The 12,673-nt window shown below is 44.4% G+C and overlaps 1 protein-coding gene across 18 annotated transcripts in view; it reads right to left on the minus strand.

Moving 5' to 3' along the window:
• The window catches only part of tcf7l2 (transcription factor 7 like 2), a 101,059-nt gene that overhangs the window by 18,941 nt on the left and 69,445 nt on the right, over positions 1 to 12,673 (minus strand). The gene's annotated exons all lie outside the window — the stretch shown is intronic.

Raw genomic sequence — 12,673 nt, forward strand, 5'->3', positions numbered from 1 at the left:
TCAAGCCAGCCTGGGACTAGACGCTAATTCACACAGTCCCCGGCCACAAGATAACCAGATTAGAGTATGTGCTGTAGATTAGACTGGTGGCAGAGGCTGCTCTCGCCTCTTTAGCCACACATCCTTATCCTGCCCTCAGCAGTCAAAGAGGCAGCACTAATCAGGCTTATCATAACATGGATGATACATTCAAGGGGTGAGGGGAGAGGGAAGAGGGGTGGGGGTGGGGGGCAGTGACACAGAGAGATGCTTGTGTGTGTGAGTGCATATATGTGTGTGTGTGTGTGTGTGTGTGTGTGTGTGTGTGTGTGTGTGTGTGTGTATTCAACTCCTTATGAGTGACATGCGAAAGAATAACCAAGGGGGAAAAAAAACCTTAAAGTCTGCAAAAACAAACAGGACAAGATGTATTTCAGGTGTGTGTGTGTGGGGGGGGGGGGGGGGGGGGGGTGAGCAAGACTTAATGCAAATGTATCAACTGGAGAGCTGTTTCAGTTCATATTTGGCCCGACTGAGAGCAGGATAGTTCATTCAGAACCTTTGTGGTAAATATTTCTCCGGGTAGTTAAAGCTGTCTATCTGTATGGTCTGTTTCAATCCCGACCATGTAGATCTCCTCTCTATAGTGGTGGAGAAGGAAAAGGAGGGAGGAGGGAGAGAGGGAGAGAGAGAGTAGTGGGATGGGGTGGGTGGGGTGACATTCCCTATTGCCATGGTCCCAATGAAAGATTAATGAACCCCAGCAGAACTCCAGGGAGGCAGAGAGACTCCTGGGACTCATTCACAGCCCTAAGCTGAAAAGACTGGGGAGGAGAGAGAGAGAGAGAGAGAGAGAGAGAGTGTTTTTGGGGAGGTGGGGGGGTGTATATGTGTTGTTGGGTGTGTGGGGAGGGCGATGGTAGATGGGATTCGTTAAGGAAAAAAAAAAGACAACACAAACCAAGGCACTCCTCATTGTGTACGGGTGTCCTGATCTGATCTAGAACAGAGGGATGAAAAAGAAAGCGGTCGCAGAAGAAAAAAAAAAACAATCAGGACGAGGGTTATGACAGCCGCCGCATGTTCAGCGCTTGAGATCAACCCCCCCACCCCCCGCTGCCACCTCCCTTATCTTTCACCTCCTAACCTCCCTCTTTCACGACTCCCCGGCTCCTCCCTCGGGTAATGATGTGAAAGAATGTTGTCAATTCTTCATCTCTACGCTGACAAAAAAAAAAGAGCTTTAGTGGCCATTTAAATGAGTTCTTTTGTCCAGAGGCCCCGGCCATTGAGGAGAGAGTTCAAAATGCCCATCCAGTGAGTCTACATTTAGACAGAGGGTGTTAGCGAGGGTGTGTGCGGGCCTGAGCCGGAGCGAGAAGCCAGTCCATTTACATCATAGTCACTTGTGGTCTGAGAGTGGGATCCTTTTTTTTTTTTTCCTCTCTTCGTTTTTTTTTTTCTGAAAAGCTCAAGAGTGAGGCAAAAAAAAAAAAGCAACAGGCGGAATGTGGCCTCTCTAGCACTCACAGCAGTTAGGAGAAAGCTAGTAATTCAGGCTAATGGACGCATGCTAAGGAAGTTGTTTGTTTTTTTTTTTTTTTGGGATGTTCCTCTTTGTAGAAAGCTCAACAAACTCCAACAATACTCCCTCAAAAGCTGGATGGGATGTTATCCACCAGCCATATTAAACATCTTCACTGGTGCTGCCAATCTTGTACTAAAGGAGAGCAAACACCTGCCATGCGCTTGCATGTGGGATAATTCAACCCTTGGATTTACCTGACAGGGCCACTTCAACCAAACAGAACCCAACAGAGAAACAACAGGAGCCGCCCACCTCCTCGCCTGCTCCACAAAACATACCAAAATTTTTTTAAAAATCAACTTTTTGAGCGCCTTTTTTTTTTTGCGTTTTAAAAGTCCCTGAAACAATTTGTGCATGGTCATCAGTGACTCATCCAGGACAGCAGCAGCCTCTGGTTCTCATATTGATGGAAGCTTTGTTTCTATTTATTCTCTTCTTCTATTTCCAGCTGTGAGGCTCTTATACTCAAGAAGAAACAAGCCTATAAGTCATCCTTTATTCTCTTTTCTACAATACCTGTACATCTCCTCACTACTGCTAACAAAGGCCCACGATTTTCCCATCTTGGAGAACACTTAGGAAGCCGCGGCGCTCGATGATCAGAGTCAAGAATGAAAAGATTTCCTGCGCTAGTTGGTGGCCATTATTGTTCCTCAACTGTGACTAGAGAGCCGTTTGGAATTGGACGAGCCGCTTCAAGTCAGTGCTCCAGGGAGGGAGAAAGGGGAGGAGAGGAGGGGTGTGTGTGTGTGTGTGTGTGTGTGTGTGTGTGTGTGTGTGTGTGTGTGTGTGTGGATGGGTGGGGGGGGCAAGAGAAAGCAAAGGGGGTAGAAAGTGACAGCAGGACAGAGTGAGACAAAGGGAGGGAGACAGAGAGGTGAAGGCCGGACAGGAAAAAGCTGTTGGCCTTGCATTTCCACCCGGTGGCACCTTGCAGGGCCAATTTGAGCCCTAAATGTGAAGGTGGTGACCTTGTGAGCCCAGGGGGGTGGCTGCGTGTGTGTGTGTGTGTGTGTGTGGGGGGGGGGGGGGGCTAGAGCCTGTGTTGCTCTGCTTTATGTCATGATATGATGAGTTGTCACAACAGCTTGCGGGGTGCTAATGAGCTGCAGTGAGGCCGGGGCAGGGGCAAGGAAGGGAGGCCAGGGAACAGTGGAGAAAGATGTGGGAGATGACAGTGGCGTGATGGATTGGAAGGGGGGGGGGGGTGGTCACGGCTGTGTGTGTGTGTGTTGGGGGGGGAGCCCTCTAAGGCCTCCAAATTCCAAAGCAAGCAGAAAAAGCTGCCAGAGCTCACTGAGCCTCTCCCAGAACGTGCAAGTGGCCCACGTCCAAAGCACACGGAGTGACAGAACACACACAAAACAGCGACACAGAGGTGTGTGTGAGAGAGAGAAGCTACACAAAATGAGAGTACGGCTGCCACCTTTCTGATGAATCATCAGTTAATGTGTCCTGTTAACACGATCGCTGTCCACTGGGAGGTATAGAGTGCCCCCTCGAGGCTAAAGATCTTAGCAAACACGCACACTCACGCACACACAAGTACACACATACCCACACACACATTAAAGCCCTGGAAGTCAAACCAATCCTCAGATTCAAGCAGACAATCTGAAAGGAATATCCCGAGATTAACGGCAATGGAATATGAACTGCTCCGACAAATTAAAGGCTTATCAGAGGCGTGAACCTCCCGCATACCACGCTGATTAAAAAGCCCTGCTACATTTCAGAAATAATATTTCTTGGTTAATCAGGAGAACCTGGGAATTGTATATTAAAAAAAGGAGAGAAAAAGGATTTAAAAAGCAGATATGGAGGTGTTGATCAGTTTTCTCTTGCATGAGAAGATGCGTCTCTTCGGGCAAGGGGCTCCCGAGACCACAGTATATTTAAGTTAATCTATTCACTTTGCTGCAGTGACATGCCGACTGCTTGATCAGAGCATCGAACAAAAATATTATGTGGGCCAGAGCCTTTGCTCCCCTTTCCTCTTGCTCTCTTCGCTAGCACTCAAGTCGTTCGTCACCATTTATTTTTGCTTCCCGTCTTTGATAGTCGGCACATCAAATAGAATGGTAGAAAGGACATGTTCTGATATGTCACAGATAAATACAAAAAAAAAAAAAAAAAAAAAACTGCACACAAATAGTTGAAATATGAAGTGGTGTTTGGTAGAGCTGTTGTATTCTGCGAAGACAAATCGCCTCTTAGACGCACGTGAGTTAAAGTGTCTTTTTTTTTTTTCCCTTTTCCTCTCTTTCAGCGTAAACAGCCTCTTGAGCTCTCGTACCTGAGTTTAAGGGGGCTTCTCTACGAGGTGATATTGTATCGCGGTGTTAAGAGCCAGACTGAATTCTGCCTTTTGAAATGCAATCAGCCCCTCAGAATTTCAGTTGAAAGCCAAGGCAATTAAGAATTTGAATTGGATGGCAACATTAACAAAGGAATATGTTAATCTGTCAGGTTATTGAAATCTTATTTTACATTTCATGGAAAAGACATGAGCTTGATCAAATGATGTTTTGTCAAGTAAATAAAATTGCTCTCTATACCCCCCCACCTCATCCATGTATGATATTTATTATTAAAGCTGTTAAAATAATTAAGTGATAGACATTAAAAAAAGGGGTGAAATGATCATTAACATGCACAAAAGACTGAAAACGAAACTTTTTCCACGTGGGAGAAGCAAGTGCAAAAAAATCAGATGACCACTTCGACCTCAATGTGAACCCCCCACTCCCGCCCCCCGCCCCTCCCCCTCCCCTTCACATCTGCAAACCCCCCCCCCCACACACACACACAACAACAACCTGTCAGAATAGTGCTAAAAGAAAAAGGCGAGACGGTGAAGAAGCAGAGGGAAGCGTCCTGCGTTACTCACCCAGCTGCTCAGATTGAGGTGCCAGCAGCCCACCTGCTGGAGGAGAGAGAGCCCCGGGCCCACGACTCCTGCCTTGGCTCCCGTCTCCTCCGGCCCGGCTGGAGCTCCATCCCGCGGGTACATGACCCCTTCAGTCCCACCCCTGCCCCCGTCTCCTCCTCCTCCTCCTCCTCCCCTTCCCAACTGGCCCCCCAGCTCCTCCTTCCCTCTCCACGCCGGAGAGAAACGCTTTTACTTCTCCCGGCTGCTTCTCTCCAACACTTCTTCGCCTGTTTCTGCCTTGGCTCCTTCCTCCACTGTGTGCGAGTGAGTTGTCGGGCATGTGTGTGTGGGTGAATGTGCGTTTATTGTCCGCTCTCTTCTTGCACTTGGTGCTGCAGACGGCTGACCATTGTTCCCCAAGGTTTTGTCATTTGTGTATCTCTTGAGGCGTCTACAGGAGGCTGAGGCCTACGTTTCCCATAAACACACACACACACACACACACACACCCCCACAATCCTTCCCACCCACCCTAAAAAACGACCCCCCTCCCCAAATAAAAATCTTTCAGTCTTAACCACAGAAGCTCTTAGCAGCCAGCGGTCTCTTCTTCTTTCTCAGTGAAAGTTTTGATGCCGGTGACAAGAAGTAGTGAGAGCCAGAAAGTGGACTGAGAAGGAAAAAAATACTACAACAGCTTTTCAGCACTGCAGTCGTCTTCCTACGAGCAATACTTAAACAATATATATATGTTTGTGTGTGTGTGTGTGTGTGTGTGTGTGTGTGTGTGTGTGTGTGTGTATACACACTCACAGACACACACACACAAATATCTGTTATTACCAAAATCCCCGCTGTAAGTTGGGTCTGTGTATATGTTTCTTAGAGAGTGTGTGTGTGTGTGTCTGTGTGTGTGTGTCTGTGTGTGTGTGTCTGTGTGTGGGCTCTGCTGTGCCTCCAGGATGCCCAGAGACGAACTGGCAGCTTGAAAAGCTTTGGCTACAAGGTAAAGCGAGCAAGGCGAGCGAAGGAGACAAAGAGGAGCAGGCAAGGGAGAGAGAGATAGAAGGAGGAGAAGAAGGAGAAGAAGAAGAAGCAGGAGAAGGAGAAGAAGAAGAAGGAGAAAAAAAGGAACAAGACACAACAACATCCACAAAGGGAGGGCAGGCTCAGCAAAGTGTGGCCAACAGTCACTTTATCTGTGTGATGCTGACAGTCCCCTCTTCATACTCCACTTTCCAGAGGGGAACCAGGAGAGGGAGAGAAAGTCTTCACTCTGACACAAACGTGCTACCTTTCCTTGCTTATACCTTTTATATTTTTTTGGTAAAAATATTCTCACACCCTCTCCCTGAACAATACCTTAGAGTGGAGACAATTCTTCTCTCACCCCCCCCCCCAACCACCACCACCACCACCACCACCACCACCCCTTTACTCAAATCTCCATTCAAGGTTCATGTGAGCAAGGCCTCGAGCCCCCTCCTCGCCACCGCTACATCTTTCCTCTGCAACTATTTCACCTTCACATCCATCCCTCCTCCTGAATGCTCCAGTCAAACAGACTTAACGTGGTCAAAACGTTCTTCAGTAAAAACGCTCAAGAAAAAAAACCTCTAGAAGCGCTGGCCATCGGTGCTCACGCAGACAAGGTGAATTAAAGGGGGGATTCCTTCAAACACGACTTTTCATTTGTTATCCTGACACATCCATCTGCTCCAGTTCTTTCCCCTTTCTTTCTGTCTTTCCTACTTTTAAATATGACTAGAACAAGAGCTCAGTGACAAAGAAACATAACAGAAGATGTAACATTAAGGACGAATTCACAAGAAGAAGAAGAAGAAGAAGAAGAAGAGACGAGAAGAAAACAATTCCATTTTAAACTCATCAAAGCACCTGACATTATACAAATGGCGACATCATTTCATAATTATCTTTTCAAAAATGATATTTTAGTAACTTCAAATAACTTGACTAAAAATTCGGAGGGCAAACTAAAATGATTCCAAATGAATGTAACAATTCTCATTTTTTTCAGCCTTCAAATGACATACATGTCATCCTTTGAATTACCTTTGATAACCTCTAATAACCTGACTACACATACCATGGAAAATTAAATATTTATGGAATAATGATTTGCATCAATGCAGAGTAATAATGGATGTTTGTCTGATATAACCTGATGACGGACAGCGATGAGGAAAATGATTAAAAATGACGGAGCTCAATTCAAACCCAATTATCCTGCATACATTTGAATCTACACATGGATTTATTAAAACTGGGGTTTGTTTTTTTTCTTCCTAAATAAATGGGAATCTATATTTATTAACATGCATCGTGATCTGCACACAGCTTTTATCTGGAAAACGACGACATCAAAAACAAAGGTTTTTGTTGTCGTTGTCATCTACATGTCGTGGAATTAAAACCCGAACAACACAAAAACTTACAGGGACATTTCTGTTAACATGCTTTTCCTTTTCATGCAGTACTTGTACAGCCTCTCTGTCACTGTTAGTAGCCTGGCTCTTCCCCTGGCCTGCAGCAGGCAGTCCTGAGGCCCGTAAAGCCAAAACAAAGCCCTGGGAATGTCCTTTACACAGCTTGGACAATAGCGCCGGGGCTCCAGCTTGACAAGTAAAAGAGCCCCGACAAGGCGGCGGCTAATTGCCTGCCCTCCCTCCATTCAGCCGGCCTGCCACGCTCCTGCCATCTCCTTTTGTCCCACGTGCACTTTCTTAAGTAAACTGCCAGTTCCCCCAGCAAGTGATGGACAGTTCCCAATCACGCAGCCACAATGGCATCAACGCCACGACACAAGAGAGCAGAGGGGGGAGAAGAAGGAGAAGAAGAAGAAAAAAAAAAAAAGACTCCATTCCACTTCACTGTCTAAGATGTTTGCACGAGACACAAGCGTATGCATGGAAAGAAAGAAAAAAAACTTTGTCAAAACAAGGAAGCAGAACGGCCTATGACCTCCACAAATTCAGGATTTTCTCGGATAAATTTAAACATCGCACACTAAAAGCAGGAACCCCGAGGGGAGAGCATTTACAACAGTAATTACGGTTGATCATCTTTGATTAATTGCAGATATGAAATATTTCAGACATGAAGTACCAGAGACGTTAACCCTGATTTATTAATTGTGAAACAAAGAACAGCAGGTGGAACAAACGATCAAAATGACTCACATTTAAATGGTAATTTAACATATAATACTTTAAATTACTTGAATATAAATGATGACACTATTAATTAATATTTATCTTTACCATACAATGAACAATATTTAGTTTGATGCCTTACAATAATACACTCCTGTCAGGCTGTCAAGACAAAGCAATCAAACACTGGCTTTCATTATCCAAATTGTCAATCTGTCACTTAGCAACATAAGTGTTATAAATTGCCAAACGGAGCCCAGGAAAAAAAATATCTATGAATAAATTCCATGTAAACATGATATTTAAAGCCAAACAAGCGCCAGAAAATAAAGCACAGCTGTAATTAAAATGTTGAAAAGTCTTACCATTTAAAAGAGCTGTATTTGTGATGCTGCTCGGTTCCTGGTTAAAACAAGCATGCTGGCACTCATGGTAGTGCACAGACTCCAAGCAGACTCCCACCACCATGTCAGACACTAATCCACTGGGGGGCAGCACCTCATCTACGGCAGCCCCTCGCTATAACGCCCGATGGGTTAAGCCGATAAGAGAGCGACCGGTGGACCCGAGCGAGAGCCAAGGTGTGCTGGAGCAACTTGGGACGGCAGCCTGTCAGGTCCCAGAGCGGAGAGAGCGGCGAGCGGCCGGCCAGAGCTGGCTGTTCACTCGCAGCCTCCTCGTGCATTCAAACGCACACTCGAGCTGCACTGCTCTTCTCCGCATCTGACCGGGACTCCCTCTTTCCCCCTCGCCCATCTTCATATCCCCCCTAATAAGCTCTTTTGTGTCCATCTCTCTTTCTTTGATAAGTTGAAAGAACAACAACAAAAAAAAAAGAGGGAGAGAAAGAGAGGCGCTTTTCATTCACTGGCTTGGCAGACATTAAGGTAGTGGAGTGCCGTCTATAGGAGTTGCCCTAACTTGGCTAAACTCAAGCAGCGGGGTGTCTCTCGTCATGTCATTAATCCCCAAAACTAGCCACGCTCCATTCACCACTAGTCACACCGAATTAAATACAAAATCAAAAACACAAACACAGGGCAGGAAAAGTGTCAGGATAAAAAAAAAAGGGGGGGGAAAAAAAACCTAGAGAAAGCATTCCGATCCAGGGCAAAGGGTGCTGCAGCCACATTGCCCCTCAGTCTTGTCCGCCGATAGCCCCATTTTTTTTGACGTAAGGAGCCCCCCGATAAAGACCCGTCACACAAACGACAAAAAACAAAACAAAAACAAAAACAAAAAAACCCCTGACATTTATCACCAAAAGAGCCTGTCATCGCAGCGTTGCTTTAACACCTCCAACTACTCCCGCCTGAACTCTCTTTAAGACAACTGAAGGGGGAAAAAGCAAACCCAAAAATCGAAAGTAGATCCTGCCAGACAACAAGCCAACAACAGCAGCTAAAACAATAACCCTCCAAAAAAAAAAAAAAAACAATAATAATACAAATAAATAGAAAAACAAGCTGGGTTTTCAGAGGAGCTGGCAAATAGAAAATTCAACCCCGGCCAACTGGTGGCTTGAAGAGAGGAAGCCCACTCTTAAAGCCGTGATCCGACCATCCACTATACCACCGCTGTGAGCCTTTTAACCACCGCAGAAAAAAAAATGACTATTGATCTTCAAATGGTGATAATTGAAAAGATCAAAAAGATTAAACACAAAAAAAAGAAAGAAAATGGAGAATGTGCTGACTTACCATGTTATGCTCCTTTTTTGTTGTAAGTTTTTGTTTAAATATGAAAAAAAAAAATAATATTTGCTCAAAGAAGCAGCATTGGAGGTGTCAAATTTTTGTAGCCGTCTCTTGATCGTATTACTTCCACAGTCCTGGTTTCCAATGCGTCTGAACTTTTTCCCTTTCTCTTTTATTTTGTTTGTGGTACCTAGCCTTTTTTTCCCCTTCTTAAGACTTTAAAAGCCTTCAGCTCAGTAAAGCAGCACAAATTATCTTGCCACCTTGCTCAGCTCTGATGCTTTGGCCGCTAACTTTCGAAGGCCCTTTACTACTGCATCAAAATTAGCATTGTCAAAGCAGTTAATGAATATTAATATTGTATTTGTCATTGGAGCTGGCCCATTGCTGAACTCCAAGTCATCCATCAGGGACAAGATTAAGCACACAATTATTTCTGACTGACAGGGACCAAATCTGGAAGATTTTTTTTTTCCCTTTTTTTTTTTTTTTCTCCCTCCAACAATTTAAAGAAAAAGACACAACATCATCTTAAGGTACCTCCCATGAGACGAGACAAGATTAATACACTTTTAATGAAGCAAGATTTCATGGTGCACGAACAGCGGGAACCACGGGAAGAGAAAGAGAGAGGGAGAGGGGAAAAAAAGACGAATATAGAAATATTTTCACTCATAATTTTAACATTTTTTTTGTAAGGATTGAAATCATAAATTACAAATATTTCTTATGACAGCATAAAAAATTGATGGGTTTTTTTTTTCCCCCCCAATCTTTTGATGATATACAGCGGATTATTCTCCTTGATTCTTTTCTTTCTTTTTTTTATTTCTTTCCTTTAAGATCTGATTTTTCACCTTTCCTGGACCGCATTGTGACAACGCTAAATTTAACATGAAATTTTTATTACGACGGTGGACCTCCGGGCGCTCTCGGCAGAGCTTGACGGACCACTGAGGACCACACACAGGCAGCCTCCATCAGCACCACCTTCTGAAGATTTCTCCCCTTTGCTCCGCTTCCCACAGAACAGCCTCACACCAGGAAGCAAAGCTCTGTCACACACGGCTCTCGACACCATTTTTTTTTTCCCCCCTCGAAACCTTCATCAAATATGTCACCATGCACTATTTTCTAAATAATTATGTCACTTCAATTCCTTTGACAAAATCCGTAAGAAATATCTCTGGTAAGATTTTTTGGGTTTTTTTTTTTGTTGTTGTTGTTGCCTGAATCAAAATCATTCCTACCTGCACCTGTCTTGAAAAATTAAGCAATCTCCTTCATTCATCCGTCCCCAAAGCACTGTAGTGTCTTAAGCATAAACCCTTTTCTCACATATTAAAAAAAAAAGAGGGAAAAAAATCAGAGCATTTTTGTATGCAGCAACCAGCATAGCCCCCCCCCCCACACACACACACACGATTATTTAATTTGTTCTCGCAGTTCAAAGATTTTTACCCGGGGACCGGCCGCATGCAAACTACTATTTAAAAGCACATTAAAACCTCATCGTCCTTCTGAAGAAGTATAAAATAAAGGGAGAGGCATTGATAGGATCAGACCACAAAAAAACAAAACAAAACAAAAAAAAACAAAAATGGCAGATGTGGGGCACTAATGCCAGCAACCCAGTGAATTGTTGTGAGCGTGGGGGTCAAGCTGCGGGCTCGCCAGGCCCCTGCCGACCACCCTGCAGGCTCCTTAATACCATTAGCAACCCTTAGATGAACATACTAAATTGGCCTTTTGTTCTCCAGGTGCCGATCCAGCCTCACCAACCCCGCTAGTACCGCAGCACCGAATACAGATGGCGTTGCACTTGGGTTGGTTGTTTTTTTTTTGTTTTTTTGTTTTTTTTTTCGAAATGAAGGCGCTCTTATGAAAACGCTTTCTTGATTCCTCAAATCTCCGAAAGCCGTCGGCTAATTTTTCTTTTCCCCGGCGCACGGGTCGCGCTTTCAAAATCCCTTCAAAATATTTCTTTAAATAAAGATGTTACAGATTATTAGGAATTCTATTTTTTATTTTTGTAAAATATAAAATTGTCTTCAATTTTAATCACCACAAAATCTATTTGTTTCAGTTCATCAGTAAAAATAAAACAAAGGCTTTAACGGAATTATAGACAGGTGAGCGTCCTGGGAGATAATTCATCAGTGATAATTAAATAATTAATGGCTCAAAAGTGACAAGTAAATGTCGGCTGTGACGCATTAATTCACGTTAAGAAATAACGCCTTAATAAGACATATATTCAATAATACGGATGTAAAAATCTGTACATAAAATACAGATCTTATTGTAAATGTCTGCCCCGGTATGCTGGGAAAAACAAAACGGAAAAAACAAACAAAAAAAACCACCCAATTCCAATTAAACAAATGATGTCGTAATTGTGACCGGAGAGCAGACAGTGATGAAGTGCTCAAAACTGAACCGTCGATGAAAACAGGCACCGAACGCTGCAGAATCCCACCGCGGCTTAATTCAAGTCGAGAGACTAAAACGGGTCCAACAGGGGGAAAAGAGAGAAGGGAAGAGAGAGACCACAGAGCACGCAGCTCTGTGGCCCAGCGTGATCACATCAGCGCTAGTATCAAATTAACTCCACGACTTTGAAACTTATTGATCTGCTATTAAGACACTAGTGAACTTGATGAAGTGAGTGCTGTAGGTGACTCTGGGACTTCAAAGTCTCGCACCAGCCACATAAAACAAGCCACTTTGATCCCCGCTCCGCTCCTCGGATCAGGAGAGAGGGGCTTCAGAGGGAACCCCCCAATTCTACTCTCCTCTCTTCTCCCACTCACCCCGAGCCCGGTCGCCGGGGCTCTCTCCCCTTTTTTCCCCCCTTCCTCGTCTGTCTGCTGACGCCTCAAGAACCAGCAAAGCACCGGTGCCACGCAACGTTCAATCGCACTACATTTTTAACAGAGCAGTCAGCAAGTTGAGAGCGGTACAGTAGTGAAGACAGATCTGCTTTCTGATTCACCAAGAAATAATAAACCAATACACACACACACGAGCAGAAAATGCAATATGATGTAAAAGGAAAAAGAAAAACAGCTGGAATACAGCGGCCATCTATTGGCATTAAAATTCAGTGTCGATAAGAAGGGGATTCTTCATGCCAAATACGGCATGTAATAAGGTCGACAATGAGAGAGACAATGCAGAGTGGGAGATAGCGGCACTATTGTGTGGTGAATACATCCCCCTCTTCGCTTAAGGCAAGTCTTCCCACAACATTAAATACTGTGTGCTGCCAATCACACCTGCCTTTTTTTTTTTTTTTTCATTTTATGCCACTGGGTGGAGGTAGTAGTTAATGTTTTCAGCATGCAGCGATAATACAGCGAGG

The sequence above is a fragment of the Aulostomus chinensis genome, chromosome 23 (genome assembly GCF_037954235.1).
Source record: "Aulostomus chinensis isolate RoL2024-O1b breed Wild chromosome 23, RoL_Achi_v1.0, whole genome shotgun sequence".
NCBI classification, from domain to species: domain Eukaryota; kingdom Metazoa; phylum Chordata; class Actinopteri; order Syngnathiformes; family Aulostomidae; genus Aulostomus; species Aulostomus chinensis.